The sequence below is a fragment of the Malaclemys terrapin genome, chromosome 6 (assembly GCF_027887155.1).
Source record: "Malaclemys terrapin pileata isolate rMalTer1 chromosome 6, rMalTer1.hap1, whole genome shotgun sequence".
Classification (NCBI taxonomy): domain Eukaryota; kingdom Metazoa; phylum Chordata; order Testudines; family Emydidae; genus Malaclemys; species Malaclemys terrapin.
Window position 1 is genome coordinate 42265617 of NC_071510.1, and position 25700 is coordinate 42291316.

The 25700-nt window shown below is 38.7% G+C and overlaps 1 protein-coding gene across 4 annotated transcripts in view; it reads right to left on the bottom strand.

Annotated features, from left to right (window-relative positions):
- GLIS3 (GLIS family zinc finger 3) overlaps positions 1 to 25700 on the bottom strand; it is a 286095-nt gene that overhangs the window by 125468 nt on the left and 134927 nt on the right. The window lies entirely within an intron of this gene.

Here is a 25700-nt window from a genome sequence, read left to right on the forward strand (position 1 = left end):
TGTTAGTCGTCTCATCATACCTACTATGCTGCTCTAGGTTTTGACTGGCAGAGAAATGAATAAGAGGCCAGTTCTGGATGGATAATCAGCAGACGGAACCAAATGGTAGACAGACAGCCCCCATCCCTGACTTAACTACAGATCTTTACATGGCCATAGGGTGACCAGACGTCCCGATATTAGGGGCTTGCCTTTGTCTTATATATGCAGCTATACTCCTCCCCTGCGTGCCCCCCACCCCCCTCAAAAAAAAAAAAAAAAAAAACGGTCCTAATTTTTCATGCTTGCTATCTGGTCACCCTACATGGACACAGGTGCAGGCCAAAACACTAACTATATTTGGCAGAAACATGGATATGGAACCAAACCCCAGCCAGATCTACATGCAGAAATCTATCATAACAGGAGTATACAAAGTATGTTGTGCTGCCCTTACAGTACACACATATGCCCCAACTTTTTCCATTTGTGCAAATTTTGCAAAGAAAGAACTGAATTTCACCCTTTGTTTATGAGGTTTTTTAAAAAATCTAATCAATTACAGAATGATTAGAAGGAATCAAATAAATAAAATGATGGGTGCTATATAAGACACTAAAATAGATAGTGTGAAAAAAGTAAATGTGAAATCCTTTCACGATACCACCTCATCCTATAGAAATGGAATGAAAAATAAAACAGAAAAACGCTATAAAACTGACCTGTAAATAAACAAATTCCAAATAAAGAGGGAACACATTGTTGCCAGAAAGTGTTGCACAATGTTGCTGATATTGTACTGAGTACACTGGTTCTGTTTTCAGTTCTGGCACACACACACATTTAAACCTGGAAATCTCTCTGCTATTTTGCCCCTGTGAGCCAGAAATGTGCCTGTTAGGTTTGCCATGGAGAACCTGCAGAAACAAGCAACTTCTAGAGCAAGTGGGAAATTCAAATTCTTAAGAAACCTAGTCAATGCAGGAGCTAAAACAAGAAATAACTAACATACTCTAAATTATAGTTGGGCAAGAGCTGCAAAGTCATGATCTGCATTCAAATTTCCAAAAAGTTCAAAGTTGTCTGTAAACCAGGCTTTTGGTTTAACCTATTAATGGCCCAAATTTGCACTCATTGCTGAAGCATTGTTGACGACATCTACCCCGAATAAATAGTGCAGGACTGTGCCAATAATCCACAACTGTTCAGATATATATTTTTTTTATCCTGTTAAGTTATTGTACATGCACATTACCAGGGATAATTTAGACCTACAATTCAGAATACAGTCTATACAAATTAAGTGGAATGACAGATACTTATAAATGCACACTGCAAATAAATAAATAAATATAAATACTTAAAGGCCACATACAGTCCTTACCTGCATGTTAATCAAGTGTAGCATATAGCCCAAAGGTAGGGCCAGATCATGCTTCTTATGAGAAAACCATAGGTGGGGCAGGAAGGCAAGAATAGTCTGTGAGGTTCCTTCAAATTCTTCCCATTGGAGAGTAGGAATTGCCTATCTCCACTGGGAGAAGCAGAGGTGCAGCTCCCAGAGCCATGGAGGTGAGTACAGATCACAAGGATCTGCTGGAGATAGGACCATCTGCACAAAGGTGTTGTGCCTCCACCCTTGTTGTTTCAGAGCCCTGTGTGGCTTTTCCCTGACACCACAGCTTCCAGACAGCCTTCTGCTGCATCAACTTTCCTATGGAGTTCTCACGGGTTGCCAGGAAAGGCTACTGTGCATTAGCCCCAGACCCATCTCCCTCAGCTTCTCCCTCCTTACCCTGGCACAGATCTTGGAATGGCTCTGTGGAGGCAGCTAACATGTCCTCTTTTGTGCAGCTGGGGGAAAATCCATGCCTGGAAGACATCCTCCATTTGTGCATCTGCGGGTAATTTTTCACACAGTGACATATGGGAACACTTCACTTAATAGTCTGTAATTTTACCTTTTGACATCATTGCCAGAAAAAGGCCTCACATCATTGCTGACTTTCTTTTCAATGTTCAGTTGATAATTTATTCAATTTAAATCTTCCTCTTCCTTTTAATGTTCCCAACCCAAGTACTGGACTGGATGAGCTGAGCCACACTAGCCTTCCCACAGGGATCAATAAATTTCTAAAAGCTGTCTGTGCTGTGAGGAAAGCCTAAAGTCTAAGGGCAAGGCTCCCTCTGCTTTTAAGATTACTGTGCTATGCTTGCAGCATTTTTCTTAGTCTCCCTTTTGTCGAGCACTGACACGGCCTATTCTTACAGTTGCACTGTTGTTATGCATACTTTAAGAACTCCTACACATGTCTGTGTTCAATCATTCCTTATTAAGTGAGACATCTAAGAATACTGCCACTCACAATTTGTCATGTTTTCTCAGGGCCTTTGATGACTGCATTGTTGTTCAAAGCTACTACAATCCCATTAACAGATGGCAGATGATAACTACACTGAACACAAACACTTAAACATTGGAAGGAATGATTGGGGTCTCATTGTTGGACAATGTAGCCCAGGAGATTTTCTGATACATGATCTGTAGCCAACATTCACAATGCATAACGTTTTCAATGTCAAAGAACTCTTATACAATTGGCCACCACAGGCATATCATCTGGTCTTGAGTGCTGGGAAAGAGGCAGATCAGACCCTTCTCTCCTAACACTCTCTTTTAGGAACCAATAAACCATTCCAGAAATATATTTTCAGGGTTTGAAAATGGCAGATCCTGTTAAAGATACTGTCTGTCTCTGTCTGTGTGTGAGAGAGAGAGAGACCAACTCATTACCGTAGGTAATAAGGATATGTTGTTCTGAGTGGGAACATATAGTTTTTAATCCTACACCTCTTCCCTGATATAACGTGACCCGATATAACATGAATTCGGATATAACACGGTAAAGCCGTGGGGGAGGGCTGGGCTGTGTGCTCTGGTGGATCAAACCAAGTTCGATATAACGCGGTTTCACCTATAACGCGGTAAGATTTTTTGGCTCCCGAGGACAGCGTTATATCGGGGTAGAGGTGTAACTTATTTGGGATAAATACAGCATTTAACTGTAATGATTGTTAACAAGATAAACAATCCGGTATTTGAAAATAGAAAATTCTCAACTCACAAGCTCTATTGTTGATTTTTTTCTTACCAGAAATCCAGTCAGGCTGTGTTGTCTAGTGTTTAGAGCATGGGATTGGAAGTCAGGAACTTTTTAATTCTAAGCCTACCTCTACCACTAACATATTGCATGGCATTGGTCAAATCTTAAATTTCCCTCTCAGTAAAATGGGGTACTATTATTTACAGACCCACCTTTTGAAAATGCTTTGAGATCCATGAATAAAATGTGCTGTATAATGTGTAAAATATTTTAAAATCATTCCCCAGTTAAATGAATGAGTTACAAAGTGATTGTTAGCCCCTTGGGGGAAAAGTTTTTTAAAAAGAAACAATTCTTCCATTGTGGGTTTCACTCTCACTCCCCCCACCCCCTATCCCCCATCCTACCTCCTGAAATGATGCTGACATTTAAAGTGCCATCAGGCTTTAGCATTAACTTAATTAACAGCAGGGGGGAGGGCAAATCTGTCCAATGAATCAGGTGTTTGACATCACTGTATTAGAGGTTCAAGAAATTGTATGTAAATAGACCTTATAACATTTTTCACTTCACAGAAGAGGTGGGGGAAACAAACTTTGATAGGTAGACTCCACTGGTCAAACAGTAAACTTAAAAATGAGCAGAAGTCCTTTTCTTGTAAAAGGATAGCAAGAATAGCATACTACTTATGAACTTCAAGGCTCTCAGTCAAAAAAAAGTTTACACCAAGTAAGGAACAGCACTTCTCGCCTTCTCTAATCCAAGTACTGTTGCACTTATCCCTGGTGTGACAGCAGGATCGCCCAACCAATATTTTCAACACAGGAATTTTTGAAAAAGTTTGTCTTTTGGCTTGTGCTAAACCCTGCATGCCAGAAGTACATGTTATGGATTGGAAAATCTATTCATTTATGTTCCCGTTTAAATACAAATGCTATCTCATAATCTAGAAGTGAGGCAACACTACTTGGCAAGCTAACTCCTATCACACGCACTTTTAACCAAAGTTTTGATGTTTTCAAATCAACAGCAACTTTTATCCTTGAACCCAGTACAGTAAATCTAAATCCTGTTCCAGTTATCCTTTTAGTATATCAACCACAGGCTATATCCCTTGTGCACCCAAAGGTCCCATTGACTTAAATGAGAGTTTTGTCACATAACTTATGCAGGATCAGACCATAGACTTATAAAAGTGTAGCCTACTGGTCAATGAGTGTTATGTGTAGACCTGATCATGAGTTTTCCAACAAAACTTTTTATTGGAAAAATGTCAATTAATCAAAATTGGAACTGTTTGCAGAAAAGGGTTAATAGTTTTGATGAATTTCCCACTGTGAAAAGAAACAACTGAAAAAAGTTTTGAAATTGTTAAAATGAGATATTTGGATATTTTGTAAATGAAAAAAATCCATTTTTCAGACTGAAACAATTTTGCATTTTGAGATTTGTTAATTAATAGTAAAACTATAAAAAATTAAAAAGACAAATCAAAGCAAAAGATTTTGATTGACCTGATCCAATTTTTTTCAGATTTTTCAGTTTGTGAATATTTTTGAGATTTTGACTTTTGGTCCCAATTCAGGTCAGGAAATTGTTTTGAAATATCGAAATTTTTAACAAGATAGAAAAACTATTTCCCAGCCAGCTTTAGTTATGTATCCCTTCTGTGCCCAATCCTCAGAGGACACAGGTCTGTTACAGTTCTCCACTTGAAAAGCTGGCGCTTTAGCTCAAGCTGTAGCAACACTTTCCTTTTAGCTCTGCAGATCCCTGATTCAACTGATGATATGTCAGCCAACATGGCAGCCATCACATAAGGAAGTATCCAGAGGAAGTATGTAACTCATTGGTCAGCATGAGTTACATGTCTCCTTTGTGCCCAATCCACAGAGGATGAGTGTCACAAAGCCTGGCTGTTTAGCTCAAGCTATAGAGATGCGTGGGTTTAGCTATAGAGTGCCCCAGGTCAATGCTAAGTGTGTCTTCCAAGATGGCAGCCATCATAAAAGCATAAATGCTACCCAAGGAGTTAAAACAATTTAAATGAGGAGCACTGTGATTCTATTGCTCTAATTAGTACAACTGCATGTTACAAGTTGGCAACAGCAGTGAGCCAATGAGCCTGTCATCACATCAGAAAAAAATAATTGTGATAATGAAAATGTGGATGACAGTTTTCTTTGAGTTAACACATGTGATCACCCACATACACAAAGACATTTAGTCCAGTTTAGATCAGAACTTCTTAGAAAAAACATGTTCTAGAAAGGATTAAGCACTCTGTGTTCTCTCTTAAGGATCCTCTTTCCCCCTTTTTGCTACTCAATAAGTCTGCGGAAAAGACAGAACCATCCACAGGACATCTTACACAGGGCAAGGAAAGCATTGCAGGGAGAGATATTGCATGAATTTGTTCAGTGTCTCCATTACCAAATACATGTATCAACAGTGCTTCTGACAACCATTTTGGCAATACACACACACAGAGCTTGTGGCAAGCTGATGTCCAAGAATGTTGGACATCAGGAACTAGATGCTTTAGGAGTCCCAGGACTCCTGGGGATTCCTAAAGCATCTAGTTCCTGATGTCCAACATTCTTGTCTATGGCCCGGTCAAAAAGATTTGTTGCATTGCCCCTGAATAGAAAAAAGGCATTGCAACTAACCCTTGGTTAGAATTAGGGCTGTCAAGGGATTAAAGAAACATAATTGCGATTAATTGTGTGATTAAAAAAAATAATTGCAATTAATCATGCTCTTAAACAATAATAGAACACCTTTAAATATTTTTGAATGTTTTCTACATTTTCAAATATATTGTTTCAATTACCACACAGAATACAAATTGTATAGTACTCACTTTATATTTATTTTTAATTATAAATATTTGCACTGTAAACAACAAAAGAAATAGTATTTTTCAATTCACCTAGTACAAGTCCTCTGGAATGGTGGCTGAAGCATGAAGGAGCATATAAATGTTTAGCATATCTGGCACATAAATACCTTGCAATGCCTGTTACAAAAGTGCCATGCAAACATCTGTTTTCACTTTCTGGTGACGTAAATAAGAAGTGGACAGCATTATCTCCTGTAAATGTAAACAAACGTGTTTGTCTTAGCGATTGGCTGAACAAGAAGTAGGACTAAGTGGACTTGTAGGCTCTGAAGTTTTACATTATTTTGTTTTTGAGTGCAGTTATATAACAACAACAAAATCTTGTAAGTTGCACTCAGTCTCACCATGCAGTGCCTCATGTGTGGAAGTTATCCACAAGCCCCATTTCTAAAAACAGTGTTGGGCATTAAGAGATAGGTAGTGCAGATGGCACATAATGCACTGATATGACCACAGTTGTCGGAGGGACGGTATTTGGACACTTCAGAACCATTGGACAAAATCAGCTTCAAACTGTGAAAAAACTAAATCACTAGGACAAAAAGGACACACCATTCCTTGCAGCCTACAACCTGGCAATGGCTTTCTTATGTAGTGTAGACCCATTCTAAGAATCCTGGGCTTCTAATGACTACAATTTTTGTATTATATAGGCAAATAAAGGTGATAAATAGTTTTTAAGTTTACTAACCTACTGGGAATGGTTCTAGCAGTTAAAAGGTGATAGGTTCACTTACAATAAGTTAATGAGCCCCATGAGCTTTTGAAATCACTTCCAATTTATTTTTGCTTGCAGCAGAGAAAGGCCAGAGAGTACGGGTACATATTTTTGTAGGTATAGTATCAATATTATTTCTATTTCCAAAAGATAGGTTTTTATTCAAAATATGTTTTGAGAGGAATATTTTAAAGCCATTTAAAGTTTGTTTCCTGATACTGTAAAAATATATTTCCATATTTGAAACAGCAAATGAAGCTTTTACAGTGTATTAAATATTTTACAAGGAATGAAACAGGAAAACTCTAATCCAGTACTGAAACCTATGAACTAATTTTAAGTAACGTTGAGACAGAAATGTCAAGGTAGATAAACATGTTGTGCCCTCTGAATCCCCCTTGTACCCTTTAACCCATTACATGTGATCTGACCATTTTGGGAAAAAAGCTACTTTTTGTTGTTTTATTCACTTTAATATTTTCAAGACATGCTGTGCAGGAAATTAAACTTCTATAGCCAGATTCTCCTCTCTCTTACACCAGGGTAACTCAATTATTTCAATGGAGTTAATTCTGATTTACTCCAAAAGTGAGAGGAGAATCAGGCTCACTGAATTTTCCCTCTGGTAGTTGATTTTTATGAATGTTATTGTTCATAAGAACATAAGAATGGCCATACTGGATCAGACCAATGATCCATCTAGTCCAATATCCTGTCTTCTGAGGGAATGAACAGAGCAGGTCAAATATCGTGTGATCCATACCCTGTAATCTAGTTCCAGCTTCTGGTAGTCAGAGGTTTAGGGACACCAAGAGTATAAGGTTGTGTCCCATCTTGGCTAATAGCCATTGATGGACCTATCCTTCATGAATTTATCTCATTCTCTTTTGAACCTAGTTATACTTTGGCCTTCACAACATCCCCCGGCAATGAGTTTCACAAGTTGCTCACATGTTGTGTGAAGAAATACTTCCTTATGTTTGTTTTAAACCTGCTGCCTCTTAATTTCATTGACACCTGGTTCTTGAGTTATGTGATGGGGTAAATAACACTTCCTTGTTCTTCACTTTCTCCACACCATTCATGATTTTATAGACCTCGAGGGTCTATAAAACCTTATAGAGTTGCTAACTTTCTAATTTTTGAAAACCTGCCCCACCTCTTCCCTCGAGGCCCCGCCCCTGCTACGCCTCTTCCTCAAGGACCTGTCTCTGTTCCACCTCTTCCCCCCATAGCCCCACCCCGCTCTGCCTCTTCTTCCCAAGGCCCCACTCTTAGTCAATCCTCCCCTCCATAGCTTGCAGCTCTCTCCTCTCCCACTTCCTCATCGCTTGATCTTCTCCATCTCCCTCCCTCCAGATGGCTTCCTCTGCTCTGGAGCTGGGACAGGAGCAGCAGCCTGACATGGAGCCTGGTGCCTGCCTACCCATGAGATTCAGGTAGGAGGCAGCCCCCACTGAGCAGGGGCTGGTGCAGGTTGATAACCTGGCACCACCCCTCACAACCCACAGTAACAGGACTTTTGGTGTCCAGTCAGCACATCTGACCAGACACTGCCAGGGCCCATTTTTGACTGGACTTTCCAGTCAAAAACTGGACACTTGGCAACCCTAACATATACCCTCTCGGTCATCTCTTTTCTAAACTGAACAGTCTCCGTCTTTTTAATCTCTCCTCATATGGAAGCTGTTTCATATCCCTAATAATTTTTGTTGCCCTTCTCTGTACTTTTTCTAATTCTAATGTGTCTTATTTGAATGGTTCAGCTAATGTTGAAAGGCTAGTACGTTTCAGAGAACATTTGAGAACAGGACAAGTTATGTTTCCTTTTAAGTTGAATGACTACGTAACATGCTGTGTACTGTGCTTGTTCCAGGATTCTGATAAGCTCTTACTGAAATCAGTCATTGTGGTAATTTTGCTTGACAACTCATTAGTTTCCTGTTAAATCCAGCCTGTTTCCCAATATTGTCTTTCCAGGAGTCTGAGGTGCTCCCACAGCATGCTCTTACTAATCAATGTTAACACTGTGAGATCCTCTCATGAAAGGTGATGTAGATAAGTGCAATATGCTTTACCAACATTAAGTAAGCCTCAAATTACAACAGCGTAGGTATTATATTGTATGATCCAAAACAACCAGAAAGGCTCCTAATATGACCCCAAACTCTCCAGGTTTCTCTTTCCCTAAGGCTTCTTCCTCTAGCTCTGCCGCAGTTCCTTTGCTCTCCGTAACCAAGGGATACCTCTCTTCAGGTACTCCTGGAAATTCCCTAGCCATGCCCCCCCTTCAAGTATGGTCTCCTTCAGAGCTCCTTTAAGCCAACTTTAACCTTTAAGCCAGGACCTAACCACATCAGCTGACCATCCGGGGCTCATTCACCTGCACATCTACCAATGTGATCTATGCCATCGTGTGCCATGTACATTGGCCAAACTGGACAGCCCATGTGCAAAAGAATAAATGGACACAAATCTGACATCAGGAATCATAACATTCAAAAACCAGTAGGAGAACACTTCAATCTTTCTGGTCACTCAATAACTGACCTCAAAATGGCAATTCTTCAACAAAAAAACTTCAAAAACAGACTCCAACGTGAAGTTGTAGAACTGGAATTAATTTGCAAACTAGATACCATCAGATTAGGCCTGAATAAAGACTGGGAGTGGTTGAGTCATTACAAAACCTAAACTTAATTTCCCCAATACTAATTTCTCCCTACTGTTACTCACACCTTCTTGTCAACTGTCTGTAATGTGCCATTCTCTTACCACTTCAAAAGTTATTTTTCCTCCCTTGGTAGCCTGCTGTTAATTGATTTATCTCGTTAGACTGACCTAACACTTGGTAAAGCACCCCCATCTTTTCATGTATTTATACCTGCTCCTGTATTTTTTACTTCATACATCTGATGAAGTGGATTTTAGCCCACGAAAGCTTATACCCAAATAAATTTGTTAGTCTCTAAGGTGCCACAAGGACTCCGCGTTTTTTTTGCTGATACAGACTAACAAGGCTACCACTGAAACCTATAATTGTTACTTTCTCTGATGGACCCTTCAGTAAAAGCCGGGGCGAATAAATCAGCCATGCAATGCACCCTACAGCATCACTAACTTAGGCTCTGTCAGACCAATGGAGGAAGAAAACAGACACAAAGGCCCTCCACAGAGACTGCCCTGTCCCCAGCCTCCAATGAACATCGCTAGGTGTTTCATTCACCTCAAGTAACCCAGATGCCATGGCACTGAGAGAGAGGATCTCTGGAGTAACCAGCACAAACCATAGCGGGCTTTATAAATTGAAATCTACACTTTTAAGTGAATGCAGAAACAAACTAGAAAACAGGGTAATATACAGAGCACTGGCATGTTGGCCTCCAAACATAAACACTGTTAAGTGGGCACTAACTTTGGGAAGTTTCAGTGGTCCATATCCCTGATTCCAAATGCAGCACATCATAGGAATCTAGTCTTGAGAGGACCCAGGTATGGATAGTTGGGGTAAAATCTAAATCTAAAAGGAAATAGTGCAACTTCCTTGCTAAGTGAAAAAGAAAGGATTGTAATACAAGGGTAGCATACTTTCTCACTCAGAGGATCATCCCATTTAATCTTAATTAGTCACACAGCCCCATCACTGTAGTATCTCAGCCCCTCACAATCACATTCAGCTTCATGCCACCCATGTGATGTAGGAAGCTCTATTATAAGCCTTTTACAGACAGTGAACTGAGGGACAGAGAGAGTAAGTGACATACTCATAGTCACACTAGAAGTCTGTGGCAGAGCAGGAATTGAACTAAGGTCTAGAGAATCTTAGACATGCACTCTAACCACTGAACCATCCTCCTAGCAGCTTCTTCAGTAGCTGCTATTATCCGGCAAGCATTGCCTCTGTCTGGGCTGGATTTAGCTGAAGCCAGCCAGCTCTCATCCAAGTCCTAACTCTGATTGGACACTGGGAAATTAGAGAACCATGCCATCTAGGCCCAATGAAAAATGGAGTGATCATCCACCTACTGATGAGACTGCATCCAACTGTATGTCCTAACAGCCTTGGAGAACAAGAACAGGTGACAGAACAGAACCCAGTGGATTACTTCACAAGAGAGCTCTTGGAACAGTTGAGCAATTCCCTAATACAAATCACTAGGGTAAGAAGGATGGTCTAGTGCACTGTCTCTCAGTCATCTAGACTAGTGACTCCTTATTCAAAGTAAAAAAAATTCACAGGCCCTTTGCATGTCCTATAAAAGAAAGAATAAAAATGTATCAATGATAACAATGATACGCCTATAGTGTGTGAGAGAGAGAGTGTGTATGTGTGTTGAGATTTGACAGAGTACTTGACCTTGAAGGGTGAGGGTGTATGTGGGGAATGGAGGAGCGATATTTCTTTGCGTTAGATTGTAATAAATTTTTCAATGTCTTGTGACCCCCCCGATTGCTTTCTGAGACTCCCCTCAGGGCCCAAACCCACTGATTGAGAAACACTTGTCTAGTGGATAGGGCAGCAGATGGGGACTCCGGAGACTTAGTTTCAATTCCTGGCTCAGGCACAGATTTTCCTTGTGATCTACCTTGTGCCTCATCTGTAAGATGCGGAAAATACTTTCTGATCTCACACTGAAGTGGTGAGGATAAAATCCAATAATAATTATGAGGCACTTAGATACTATGGTGATGCGGGATATATAAATACCTAGGTAGATTATAGTTCAAAAACACTACTCTAAACATACATAGTGGGGAAATGATTGCAGGTCTATTTATACAGTGAGGTACCAAGGGGGAGATACATTTCTCAATAGCTCACATACCACATTTTTTTCTGGGTTAAACTGTAAATCACCTGTATAAATAGTACATGATGCTTTTATGAATTAAGCCCTTAACTGGTAATGCTCTGGGGTTTGCAACTCTGAAAGTGAGACTCAATAAATCATGCAGATAGAGGGATCACTCGTTATGTAATTAATCAATGGTTTTATTTTAAGGTGATTAACATCCAGTCATCTTCCACTTTTGACATTCCAAAAATATTATTCCCTGATTGATTGTTTCTTTTGAAGCTCTGCAGAGAGTTGCACAACTCGTTACCAAGCAATAAAGATCTTTTTGTTGACACGCACGGAAACCTCTAATTATATGAGTCATTGTAGTTTTACAACTGAATAAACTGTTAACTAAATTGGAAAAAATTGTCATAGGAATGATAAAGGCTGCTTGGGAGTCTGACACCAAATGTTCCCAACTATTAACTCATGTCTTGTTTAAGTGAAGCACCTGCTTGTAAAGAAATAGATGACTGAAAGACTAAAGGTGAAATGTGATACAGCCCTTGACAGGCTGACTAGATCTGATTAGAAGAAATCATCTGGGTATGTCACTTAATGTGACAGCAGTTCGTTGTGCTGCTTTTAGAAAATACTTTCCCAAGCCTGAGCAAAATGTTTGATCATAAAGGGAGCTCCTTATATTCACATACAGAAACTTACAAGTATATTTTAACTGTCTTTGTAGTTCAGAAATCACTGTTATCTTTACACTGAATAGTTTTCTGGTTTTTGTAATGTATATCTTCAACCCATGTCTTGGATTTTTCTCTCCTTGTGGACCATGTAATCACTGAATTTTAGTAATGCGAATTTAGCCCCAACAGCAAAATAGTTCAAGAAAGTTTCCTGACAAACAGATCAATGTTATGTTGTGAATACTAATTTTTCCTCCCAACAGAAGAAGAAAATGCTTATATTTGTCTTCTATCAAATAACTTTGTGGGAAGCAGATTCATAATTCTGGCTGAAGTTCATTTTTTGAAGCTAATCACATAAGGGTTTGTTATTTTTAACCATCAGTAACAATTTTTTTTATCGTGTTCCCTACTTCCCCTTTGTGATTGATCTCGCTGGAGGCCCACTGCTGGCTGCTGATGCAGTATTTCACTTCTATCCAGTGAAGACAGGTATATAGAATCTGCCCTTCCCTGGTACATTACTTTGCAGCTTCAAACAGTGTAGCTGTTTCATCTGATTAGTCAATATGTCCAAGGGCTACATTTCCCACAAAGGGCCCAATTCAAAAAATCTTATGGCTAACTTCAAAAAGCCATACATGGTTCAGAAGCCCAGTGTAATTACTGATGAACTGAGTCACATTCCTGATATCAGTTCCCCTGTCTATGTTCTTATACATCAGAAAATGCAGAGACTTTCTTCTGGAATCAAGCATATAGTTATAAAAATTCCCCATAAAACAACATGTTAAAAGGTTGATCTGGTGGCCTTGTGGTGAGAGATATTCATTACCCTCTGAGAGAAACTAGTCTGAGCTGCTGATGGGGGAGCAAAGACTGAAAGACCCTTAAGGGAGGAAAGAGCTAATCATTCTACAGAAACAATGCTAATGTGCTATGCGGGAGTCACGACCAGGTCCACTTTGCTGAAGCAGAGGAAGCTAGGGAGGAAATGAGGGACCTCCCCTTCAATAAACATCAGCCAAGACATGATGGTCTCACAGTTAGGTGCATAAAGACATGCATACTTTGTGCACATAATTACTGGTGAGTGCTTGTGCAAACTGAATATGTGCATGCAAAAACGGCCATTATGCATTAAACACCTGATTTGCAGGTACAGGAACAGTAACTGTAATCCCAAATTAGGCATTTTTGTGCATGAAGCTATTTACTATGGCCAAGATTTTCCAAAGTGACTGGTGAATGTGGGTGTCAGAAATCATGATGGGGATGATCAGGCCTAGTGGTCGAAGCCATGGCAGTCAGGCCAAATGGCCAGAGCCAGGGGGTCAGAGCCAGAATCTGGAGTCCAGAGCACGGTTGGAGTGAGGCTGGCCTGAGAGCAAAACTGAAGCAGGACTAGGAACAGACTGGAGTGAAAGCAAGACCAAGGCTGGAGCAACCTAAGGTTTGGGGAGTCTGTTGCCACCATCATGCAGAAGAGAGTTCCAAACTCTGGAGCGATGTTAAGCAAACTTTGCTGCTGTTTCTCCTATGGGGCTTAGATACCTGCCCTGGGTATCACCAGACCATTTTCTGGGTTGTGGATTGGCTGGAAATCAGCACCAAAGTGACTCATCACCTTACAGGTTCTCAGCTTGAGACATTTTAAAGGACCCTCATTTTCAGAAGGTGCTGAGCAACCACCCTGTGAAAGTCAGGTCTCTTCAAGTTGTCTCCAGTTGGGCGCCCAAAAACGGATGCACCCAAAGTCACAAGTCACTTGGGCCTAATTTTTGGCCCTGACTTTTTTTCAAAATCTGACCCTTACAGTGGGGAGGCAGTCAGAAAACTGACTTAGTAAAATAGCTTTGTGGTATGATACATACAGTGTTGGCTTTCTAAACAGCTTGAGGATTTCCTAGTCTTATTTGATTAATTTACTCACAAAGGCTTTGCAACAGTGCTGCCAGGTGCAAGAGAGCAGCACAGGTCTCATTTGAAAAGGTAGCTCTTATTATCACATTCAATATATATTTCTAGATAGATGTTATAAACATCCTGAGAAGCCAAATCACCCAGATAGTTGGGGAGGCTTTGCTCCAAGTTGCTACTTTCTTTGGATTAAATATATATTTTTTATAAAGTTCCAGTTTTGATGCCATTGCCACAAATACCTTTCAGGATCACTACCATCTTTTTGTAAGAGTTCACATTTAAACATTTTACAAGAAGGGCAGTTTAGAACAGAAAGTTTTAATGACCCCTTAGAACCTGGTATTATTTACTGTGTAAATCCTTTTTAGCTGGCAGATTATTCACTTGTTAGACCAGATCCAAATGTTAAAATTCCTAATCATTTTTAAAATATATTTACCCTGCAGTATGCAGTTTTAAAAACCTCTTTATTCCAGCAGTTTTAACTTTTTTTTTAATTGGCAAAAGTCCCTGCAGATTTACTCCTACACTGATTTATTTTTAGTAATCAGAAATCATTTTAAAGGTATGACTATGAGTAGAGGGGAAAAAACATTTTAAAACAGTATAAATCTAATGGTTAGAGCAGAGTTGTTGGGAAATGAGATTCTTGGGTTCTATCCCTGTGTGTCCCCAGGCAAGCCACTCTGTCCCAATGGGCAGATTATTCTACAATTGCTTATTATAGGATTTCTTGCACCTTTCTCTGAAGCATTTGGTACTTGCAAGATCAGAGACAGGATAATGTGGATGAAGAGCCATTGGTCTGATCAGGCATGGCAATTCCTATTTTCTCATTCATCTTTAAAATAAATACCTTGTTAAAATACATACAAATTAATGGGCCTCTCACTTAATACAGAGCATACACCAGTGTAATTTACTTGACCGAAATGAAGTGATTCCTAATTTACAAGGATATAACTGAGATCAGAATCTGACTCGTGATCCTCACGGACATTCATGGGGCAAGAGTCTGCAACAATAGCCTCTCCTGACATCCTCAGACCTCCTATTGATCAATGAGAATTCTGTGCTTATAGGAAAGCAGAATATGAGAATAAAGATGCAACTTGTAATTCTTGTTACAGTTTGCTCAATTGGGGCCCAAATCTACTCTGATCCAATAATGTAACCCCAGAGAAACGCCACTTAAACCACCCATGTAAATGAAAGCAGAATTTGGCCCCACATTTTTGCAAAGGTAAGGACTTCAACATAGCCATGCTTTAAACTTTTCCCAAAACTCCCAAGCTGCCTGAGCCATAGGTAGAGGATGAGTGGTAGAGAATAAAATCTCTCTAGATAAAAGGCAAGCTCAGGAAGTTTTTACTTTCAACATTGTTGTTATATTTCTAACAGAGGGAAGCAGTGAGAATCATTTGAAGTCATGAAATGAAGCCACTCAAAAAGGCCAATCTCATAAAAGTATACTTCAGAAAGACTCACTTCTGCCTACATATGTAGGAACTTCTAGGGAGAAGAGAGAGACCTTTTTAACTATTACAATAAATTGGCAATGTAGCCCTTCCTCATTGGTGGCATGGCTACAATTAAATAGTCTCTCAAACATCAATAGAAAAAGAAATACCTTCTAAAATAAGAAAAATATCATCTGTCTAAATAACAAAAAAGCTTCTTACATACAGACATAGGGATACATTAAGGCAGAAAAAGACATCAACATTTGGAGTATTTTTAGATATTATGTAACATAGTACATCAGTCTAGTAAAAAATACTTTAGAAGAGTTTAAATGTATCAAGGAAATAGCAGCTGCAAAACAGGGATAAAACTTAAATAAAGTTACAAGATCATAAGACCTTTTCAAACACCCAGTCAGACCAGTTTGTTTTCACAATGATTTTAAGTCACATTAGTGGAAATGAGCCTGTATTTCAGGGGTATAAAAGCTTTCTCAGACCTGTGATCAATAGGTGGCAGTATTTCGTTCAACATCTAGCACCTCTGCGTCTCTAAGTAAACTGCCCCTTCTCCATACTCACAGATTAATTTCACCATTGTGCATGACCCACTTTCTTTCTCTAGGGGAACTCTGAATGTTACAGCTGTAACCACCAAACAGGCAGCTATACTGCAGGGATGAATATTAAAGAGGCTTATTGCACAAACTTCCTTGCCCAGTACTTTTTTCTTGTTCCTGAACAAAATATGTGGTTGTGTTATCCTTTTAATCAAAATTGTAATGCCACCCTCAAATTGCTTCATTGCATTCTTTCATTGTAAGTAGTCAAACATACACTATGACTTAGGAGTTCACAGACAGGCATTTTAGAACTTTCAAGTGTCGGCATTTAACAGATTGAGCATCTGAAGTAAGCGTTAAATGTGAAATGACTGGTTCATTAGTAAGGGATTCTGCTGCATCTTTAGTAAAGAATTGCATCACACACACTGATAAAGGGTCAATTTAACTGCTTCACTGCTGCACATCATGAGGAGTATGGAACGTCAAGAAACAATAATCTCGAGTTTTGTGCACTATACCATGTAGTACAAGTTAAAGTAATTCAGGTAGTTACAGAATACAGAGTACCTAAAATCTTAGCACAGATCCTGGAGCATAGGGCCAGCAATCTAGTTGTAAATACTGCAAATTCCTACAAATGGCAAAGTCTGCATTTAAGTGGCATCTGTTAGCATGTCTATAGTTAAAAGTGTGTCATCACTTTCTTGATATACCCAATATTCAGGGACACATGGCACAAATTCTGTCATCCAGACAAAATGAACGCAACCCTTTGGCTTTTTGGATTAAGTCAGCATGCTAGTCATCTCCTATTCCATTGACCTAGAAACCCCCCTCACCCATACTTTCAAGAGAAAATATAAATGTTTAAAGTACAACTGAGCTTGACCCCAAACCCTAGATTTAAACACATCCAAAACCACAAGCAAATTTGCATTCAGATCCAAACCTGCTGGCCATTCCTATCTCTGAGCTAAACCAAAACCCTGATCCAAACAACCCTGAACTTTGGAAAGTTCAGACTCAGATTCAAGCTGTGAGATCATATCATTAAATCTGCTGGTACCAACCAGAGTTTAATCACAGCTGACTGTCTCTATGCTGAGTATGGTTTATCCTGGTCTACACTGACCAGTAAATTGTGATCAGAATCATGTCAACTGACTGAATACTTCACAATCCTGTTCAAACATAAGAAGATTTTGTAATGGAGACAAGCTTTAAGATAACAAAGTTCAGCTCAGGGCTTAGCTACTCTTAGGGTTTCTACTTCAGACTGCTCAGATCACACCCTAAATCCTTCTTCCCCAGAGGGTCATCCTATCTCCCTTATACCCAGTTGAGCAATGAGTCAATGGCTTCTGAGTCACTAGAACCCACTTAGCCCTTTCCCAGTAGGACCAACCTTTGCAAACAGTGCCAGCCTCCAATAAGTGGGCTGTTCTGTCTTCTTCCAGTGGGATACTACAGTGCACCCACGGGAGCTGGTAAATCAGTTTACCCCCCTTTTTAGACTGCCTACCCTTTTCTGTTTGCACATTCACTACTTTGTCACCAAGAAGCAGAAAAAAACAGCAGCAGCAGCTAACTGACACTGTTCCAGAGCACCTAGCACATTCTTCATAGCCTTATTGAGGATGCTGGGCCTCAGAGAAGTGAATCACTGGTTGCCATGTTGGCTCCTGCTACACATCCCCCACCCAGAAAACTCATCCCTGCTTTAATTAAAATAACATAAACAGAGTTACACCAATGACAAATTTGGCCCCAATATATTTAATTAAGAAGAGAGATTTGAATGAGCTTTAACCACAATTTCCTGGGTGGAGGGTGATTTAAGCTTTGTATTTATATATCATGTTCTGTGTATGAAACAACACTTTGAGGTTAGAATTAAAGATTACAATGTCACTAGTTTATGTTTTAAACTAGATATGGAGAAGGCAGAGCAACCCAACAGTTCTTGGCAACTAGTACCTAATGAGTTATCAAAAGACTTAAAAATTAAGAAAAACACAAACAAACCAAAAAACCTCCAAAACAAAACAAAAATCAAAAACAAAAATAAACAAAACAAAAACACAATAGCAGGAAAGATGGGATCTCAGCATTCTGGGATTTCCTGAACACTTGTTTTTAATAAAGACCTCATGATATTTTTCATTAACCCTGTTGTTCTGGTCAGATGCAAATATGGGTAAATTTCTGTTTACCAACAATTTCCCTTCTAGTTTCACTTTGATATAATGTTACTCTTTGATTTCTGCCTCACCCTATAGCATAGTGTTATTGTCTGTTGTTCAGCGATGTGTGAAAGTTATTACTACATTATGTATATGTATATACACACCCCCACACACAATTTGTTAAGCACTTTGAGATCATTTTGGATGAAAGGTACTTTATAAATATTAGCCATTATCATTTCCTTGTTCTAGCAGAGCCAGAAATGCTGGGAGAACAGTCACATGCAGTATTTCAGTACTTCTACTTTCAGTCCTGGCCAGAACCAGAAACGGCAGAGGCATACACAAATCAAACTAACATCTCAAACCTCACCATTAAAAACATAAAACAAACAAAAAAATCTACCACTCTTCAAGTTGGGTTGGAGTTTTGGGTAAAATATCCTGCTCTTTTATTGTATCTGAACTAGCTCACCCATGCCTGATAGTGGAAACTGGACTCAAATGTGTGTTGGGCACAGCCTTGAACAGGGAGATGAAGCAGCTGCCCTGTGCTAGAAGAGTTCAAGGAGGAATTGCCTCTCACAGATTCCCTTCCTCGTTTCTTGGTGCAGGGAGAGAATGCCTTGGCTGCGCCATCCTTTACGATAGGTCAGCCTGCTCCCACCAATACAACTACCCAGCTTGTGTTGGAACTGCAATTGTTCCTGGCTCTTGCACAGAGTACAAAAAGGCTTTGTGCCTTCCCATACACATACACACATCATGCAAGGGTCAAGGACAAACTGGCCTGAAGATTGGTTAGCCTCTTTTAGAATGACAGTATAAAGAATGTTGAATTTCTTAAATATTTGTTCAACTCCACGCCATATCAAAAGGTCTTTGACACATATTGATAAGTTCTATTAACATTGCTTTCCCATTCTGTGAGGTAATGTGTGATGTGGGGCAAGGTACTTTCAGGATGACAGGCTAATGATTTAAGTTCAGGAGGACCTAAAAGATTCTTTAAAAAAAGGAAATACACGCTGAAATAAGAACATCCAAAAATAATAAAATTAGGTTAGCAACAGCTCCCACAGCTGACAGACAACAAATCAGTTGATAAGTTTCAATAGCTACATGAAAGAAATATACAATAGTAGGTGTTCTCAGGACAGAGATATGATTAAATAGTCTGTGGAAGAAGCTTACCTGAATTACAATAGCATGCCTTCAGTTTTCTGGGAAACAGAAATAACTTTAAAAAAAGGCACAGCCTAAACCAATGTAACTTTTATGGTGGAAAACAGCCAGCATGACAGGAAGTGGGGGAGGGAGAAAGCTGCATATCTACCCCTTTTCTTAGCTAGCATTGTGTTGATTACAAAGTATTAATGGAACTTGTTGAATGTTGTTCCTTGGAAATTATGGTCAGAGGGATGAAACAAAGCCTTTTGGAATAGAAAGAAAGAAAGAATCTGTATTTAGATTTGGTTAAATGATGTGATTCAATTCCAGTGACAGGAAGATTAAAAGGTCAGCACTGAGGATGTGTAAAAAGGACCCCCTCTCAGGGTCAGGGTGAGAAAGGGGATAGAGTTATAGGTTTGAAAGAGAAGGTTTTAAGTGAAAGTTTGGTTTGGGGGCACAGTTATTTTTATTTTTACCTAGCTTTATAAACATGGTTAGTTTCTCGATTTGTACTCAGTGCAATACTGTGCATATTGGGCATTGGTCAATTATTTTTCTGTCTAAGGTACTTCTATGGCCCTGTCACAGTAGTATATGAATGCCTAACAATCTTTAATTTATTTCTCCTCAAAACACTCCTGTGAGGTAGAGAAATATTATCCCCATTTTACAGATGGGGGAATTGAGGCAGAGAGAGACTAAGTGACTTGCTTATGGTCATACGGGAAATCTGTGGCAGAGCAGGGAATTGAACTTGGGGCTCCAGAACCTAAGCTAGTGCCCTAACCACTGGACCAGCATGCCTCTATTTTTGTGATCTTTGGATTTATTGCTTGTTTTGCACCTGCTCATTGTTGCTATCAGTAAACAGAGTATTTATTTCATAGCTCAGACTGTTCTGGGATGTTCATTTCTTACTATTCTCTTAGGTGATGTGTCTTTCCTGCTTTGGCAATGAAAAGAGGCATAAGAGCTGGCATGCTGCCAGCCTATGTAGCATGTGGGTCTCTCACTCACATGATTTCAAGGGTTTAGCTTCAGTGAATATAATGAAAAAGTATTACTGATTTAGTCCCAGATTCTGCCACCCTCATTCATGCTGAGTAGTAACTACTAGGGCTGTCAAGCGATTAAAAAAATAATTGTGATTAATTGTACTGTTCAACAATAATAGAATACTATTTATTTAAATATTTTACATGTTTTCTACATTTTCAAATATATTGATTTTAATTACACCACGGAATAAAAAATGTACAGTGCTCACTTTATATTTTTATTACAAATATTTGCACTGTAAAAAACAAAAGAAATAGTATTTTTCAATTCACCTAATACAAATACTGTAGTGCAATCTCTTTATCATGAAAGTTGAACCTACAAATGTAGAATTATGTGCAAAAAATAACTGCACTCAAAAACAAAACAATGTAAAACTTTAGAGCCTACAAGTCCGCTCAGTCCTGATTTCTTTTCAGCAAGTTTATTTATATTTGCAGGAGATAATGCTTCCCGCTTCTTGTTCACAATGTTACCTGAAAATGAGAACCGGTGTTCTCATGGCATTGTTGTAGCCGATATCGCAAGATATTTACGTGCCAGATGCGCTAAAGATTCATATGTCCCTTCATGTTTCAACCACCATTCCAGAGGACATGTGTCCATGCTGATGACGGGTTCTGCTCAATAATGATCCAAAGCAGTGCAGACCGATGCATGTTCATTTTCATCATCTGAGTCAGATGTCACCAGCAGAAGGTTGAATTTCTTTTTTGGTGGGTTGGGTTCTGTAGTTTCCAAATCAGAGTGTTGCTCTTTTAAGACTTCTGAAAGCATGAGCCATACCTCATCCTTCTCAGATTTTGGAAGGCACTTCAGATTCTTAAACCTTGGGTCGAGTGCTGTAGCTATCTTTAGAAATTTCACATTGGTACCTTCTTTGCGTTTTGTCAAATCTGCAGCAAAAGTGTCCTTAAAATGAACATATGCTGGGTCATCATGTGAGACTACTTTAACTTGAAATATATGGCAGAATGTAGGTAAAATAGAGCCAGAGACATAAAATTCTCCCCCAAGGAGTTCAGTCACAAATTTAATTAACGCATTATTTTTTTAACGATCGTCATCAGCATGGAAGCATGTCCTCTGGAATGGTGGCCGAAGCATGAAGGGGCACACGAAAGTTTAGCATTGCTGGCACATAATACCTTGCAATGATGGCTACAAAAGTCCCATGCGAACACCTGTTTTCACTTTCTGGTGACATTATAATCAAGAACCGGGCAGCATTATCTCCCATAAATGTAAAAAAACCTTGTTTGTCTTAACGATTGGCTGAACGAGAAGTAGGACTGAGAGGACATATAGGCTCTAAAGTTTTGCATTGTTTTGTTTTTGAGAGCAGTTATGTAACAAAAAAAATTGACATTTGTAAGTTGCATTTTCACGATAAAGAGATTGCACTACAGTACTTGTATGAGGTGAATTGAAAAATACTGTTTCTTTTGTTTCTCATTTTTATAGTGCAAATATTTGTAATAAAAATAACAATATAAAGTGAGCAGTGTACACTTCGAAGTCAATATATTTGAAAATGTAGAAAAACATCCAAAATATTTAATAAATTTCAATTGGTATTCTATTGTTTAACAATGCGATTAAAACTGCGATTAATCGCTATTAATTTTTTTAAGCGCGATTAATTTTTTTTAGTTAATCTCGTGAGTTAATTGCGATTAATCAACAACCCTAGTAACTGCACAACACCCACACATGAATCTGACACTCATCCCTGTCCCTACTCTTTGAGCTTTACACGGGGGTGTTAAAGGGGGTGCTAAAGGGGCTGTATCTTCATATGTGTGTAATCAAAATAGTTGATAATAATTGCATCTTTCTATGCTATCATAAAGTGTAGTCATGTCTCCAAACAACTTACATGGCTTTCTCCAGAAAACTGTGCATCTGTTTGGGTGGACAGGATTCATGGGCACTAAGAAGAACAGGTATGCATATTGAATGGAGAGTTGCTCTCCTTGAAATTGCATGTCACAAAGACCGTGGATGAAATCTTGGCTCCATTTAAGTCCATGGCTAAACCTCTTATTCTGACAATCTAATTTGGCAAGACTGTTTAGACTTCCAATATATTAATTATTTTCATTCTAAGAGTTAAGTATTTCAGAAATGTCCTTATTATTTACCATGTCCTCTTGCTTATTATCTTAACATACAATAACATTACAGCTCTCTCTTGTTATACCACCTTCGTTTTGTTTAGGCATGACAATGAGACAACCCAAAAATGTGCAGTAGGAAACAAATCTGATATTCAGTGAAAATGCTTAGTGGAAAGACAGACAATTGCTAAGTACTTTTTTAAATACTGTAAAATTGCTGCATTTTTAATATAACTTTTGTATAATATATACATCATTGAGATAAATACATCTTTTGTTAAGATATTAGTATTCCAAAACATTAAATTTTTGAATCAAGTGACTATACATCTCTTATTGTGCATGGCTATATAGATAAGGGAAGCAAATTAGGCTTAAAGAGGTTTAAGAAATAACCACCATCAGTTACTTCAATGAGGACAGCAAATGGGTGATTCCTAGGTTTTACAGCCAGAAGGGACCACTATGACCATCTTGACTGACGTCCTGCATAACACAGCCTATAGAATTTCACCCAGTAATGCCTGCAGCAGAGGAAATTATTCTTCCCTATTGTGTAAAGTGAAGGTTATAGAGCCCAGTAACTGTGATTTAACTAGAACATATCTTCTAGAAAAAACATCCAATCTGAATGTTGATGTTGGAAATTGTCAGAGAGAAGGGGGAAACTGAATCTCAAATGATTAAATTCACTTGTTTGAGAAGTGAAATTTCAAATCCTCTAATAAAAAATTCTCATGAACTATTTTTCCTTATTTGTTTGCTATCTAATATTTACTTATGGCACTGGATACATGCCATGGCAAAGATGTGAAAGTGTCAGAACTCACTTTCCCACAGTAATGTTTGTTGATGTTGCTTTTGCTATCATTGCAGGTAGGCCTTTAAAAAATGTGACTGGCCTTGTGGAGTGTACACTTTGGGCTGCTATTGATTTTGGGTACTGCTTTCAAAATCAAAGGGGACATAGAAGCAGCACTAGATTATGTCCATACAATCTGTTTAACTGTTCCACTTATACTCAGGGAAGGGACACATCCCACTATCAAACACATATACCTAGAAATAAAGTTAATGGGCCAAAGGCATCCCAGAAGTAAACAGTGCAAATCTCAGGGGAGTTGTGGGCAAATTAACTGTTGATTTAAATGGTGCTGTCAGTGGGTTGGAAGAGAGGTAAAATAGTGTGACTTGCACCAATTTGGCATTCATTTTGGAGTATGCAAAATGAATGGAATGTACATGCTAAGGGGGCAAAAGACCACTAACAGAAGGATGTTAAACTAAGTAGGGGACAATTGTCAAAAGTTGGACTGTGTTGGCTGGGAAGAGGGCAGCTGGTGGATGTCTGATTCAGCAAATCCCATAGGCAGTTTCCGCAGGCTGGGCTCCTATAGAGCACACTGTGAATATTAAACCTGCCTTCCATCAGCAGAAACTCAAGGAAAGGCAGATGCTGGTACCACTTCTTGGCCTATGTCAAGTAGTTCCCCTGCCTCTACCAGGGCACAGTAGCTAGTCTGGCAAAAAAGAGAATGAATCTGGACCTTGATGTCTTCCTGTGATACTTAATATCTTAGTTTAAAGAGCTTGGTATTTGTAAAACACAAGTCATGCCAACTAGTGACATGTTCTGCTAACATAGGTCCTCATACCACACTGGTATGATACATTTCTTACAGCCCAATAAAGCAAAAGGTGATGAATGATTTTCACCATAATTCAATCTGCTACCAGTTAGTGAAACTAATAGACAGTGAATAATGAAGGTGAATTAGGTTTACTCAAGATGTCTGGGTTTAGTGACAGCAAAGGACATTTAATTATACGTTGTACATAAGAAAAGTGTGTGTGTGCTTTATAATTATTCATATACCTCTCTATATTGTAGTAATTATCTTAAATAGAGGTTGTGTGACAAATGTATTGCATATTGTATTCAGGCACTATTAGAAAGCACCCAAGAAAGTAATTCAAAGAATACCTACTGTAACACAACATTATTTTAATTCAACTGCAAGGTAAGCACACAGAGGGCCAAATTCTTCCCTCAGATATGCTGCTGCAATCCCATTGACTTTAACTGATTTGAATATTACAATGCTTTAAATGCAGAATTACCACTCTAGCTGGAACATCATCTGAGTTCCAAATTCCACCCTGACACCTGTATAACTCTGACCAAAGTCAATGGGGTTAGGTGTGTGTGAGAGCAGAATTTAGTCCCAGTATGCAAAAGGGCTGTGCAGCATATTCTTTCTTTCTTTATATTTATAAACATATTAAAAGGTGCTTATCTATATACTATGGCATCCTTGATATAAACTTAAATTGTAAGTGCTCTTACCTCTTTCCCTCTTTATATTTTCTTATTAGCTGAAACTTTTTTATTATTATTCTTTTAAATACAGTTGCAGAATTATCAAGCATCTTTTTGTATTTTTTTAAACAATCAGTCAATTGCAACCTCATTAAAATGTAAATGTAAAATGTATGTCAGAATTAAATGTTTTGTTATCTCTTTTATGTACTTAACAAATTTTTAAAAAGCATGTTCAGGCAAAAGCATTTAACAGGTGTTACACTATTTAAAAAAAAAAAAAAACCTCTTGCAAGCAAGAATTGTGAACGTATATAGCCAAATCTAATCATAGAACTTCAGGGTTGGAAGGGACCTCAGGAGATCATCTAGGCCAACCCCCCCGCTCAAAGCAGGACCAATCCCCAATTAAATCATCCAACAGATTTTTGTCTCATATCCCTATGATAGTGTGCCCATCACACTAGACTCCTCTTTTCCCCTGAACACTTGAAGACTTACAAGCTTGCTTTTAAAAAATGCTGCTGGCCACATACTGTACTTGGGTGAATCTGTGAAACTACTTAAAACTTAAATATTGTCAACTATCCTGAAGAAATATTCATCTGTACATCTCCACTTGAACACAAATGTATTCAACTTGCTGTACCACATAATGCAATTGAATTTTATTTTTTATAGTTTGGCCCTTATAAGTACATTTATGAA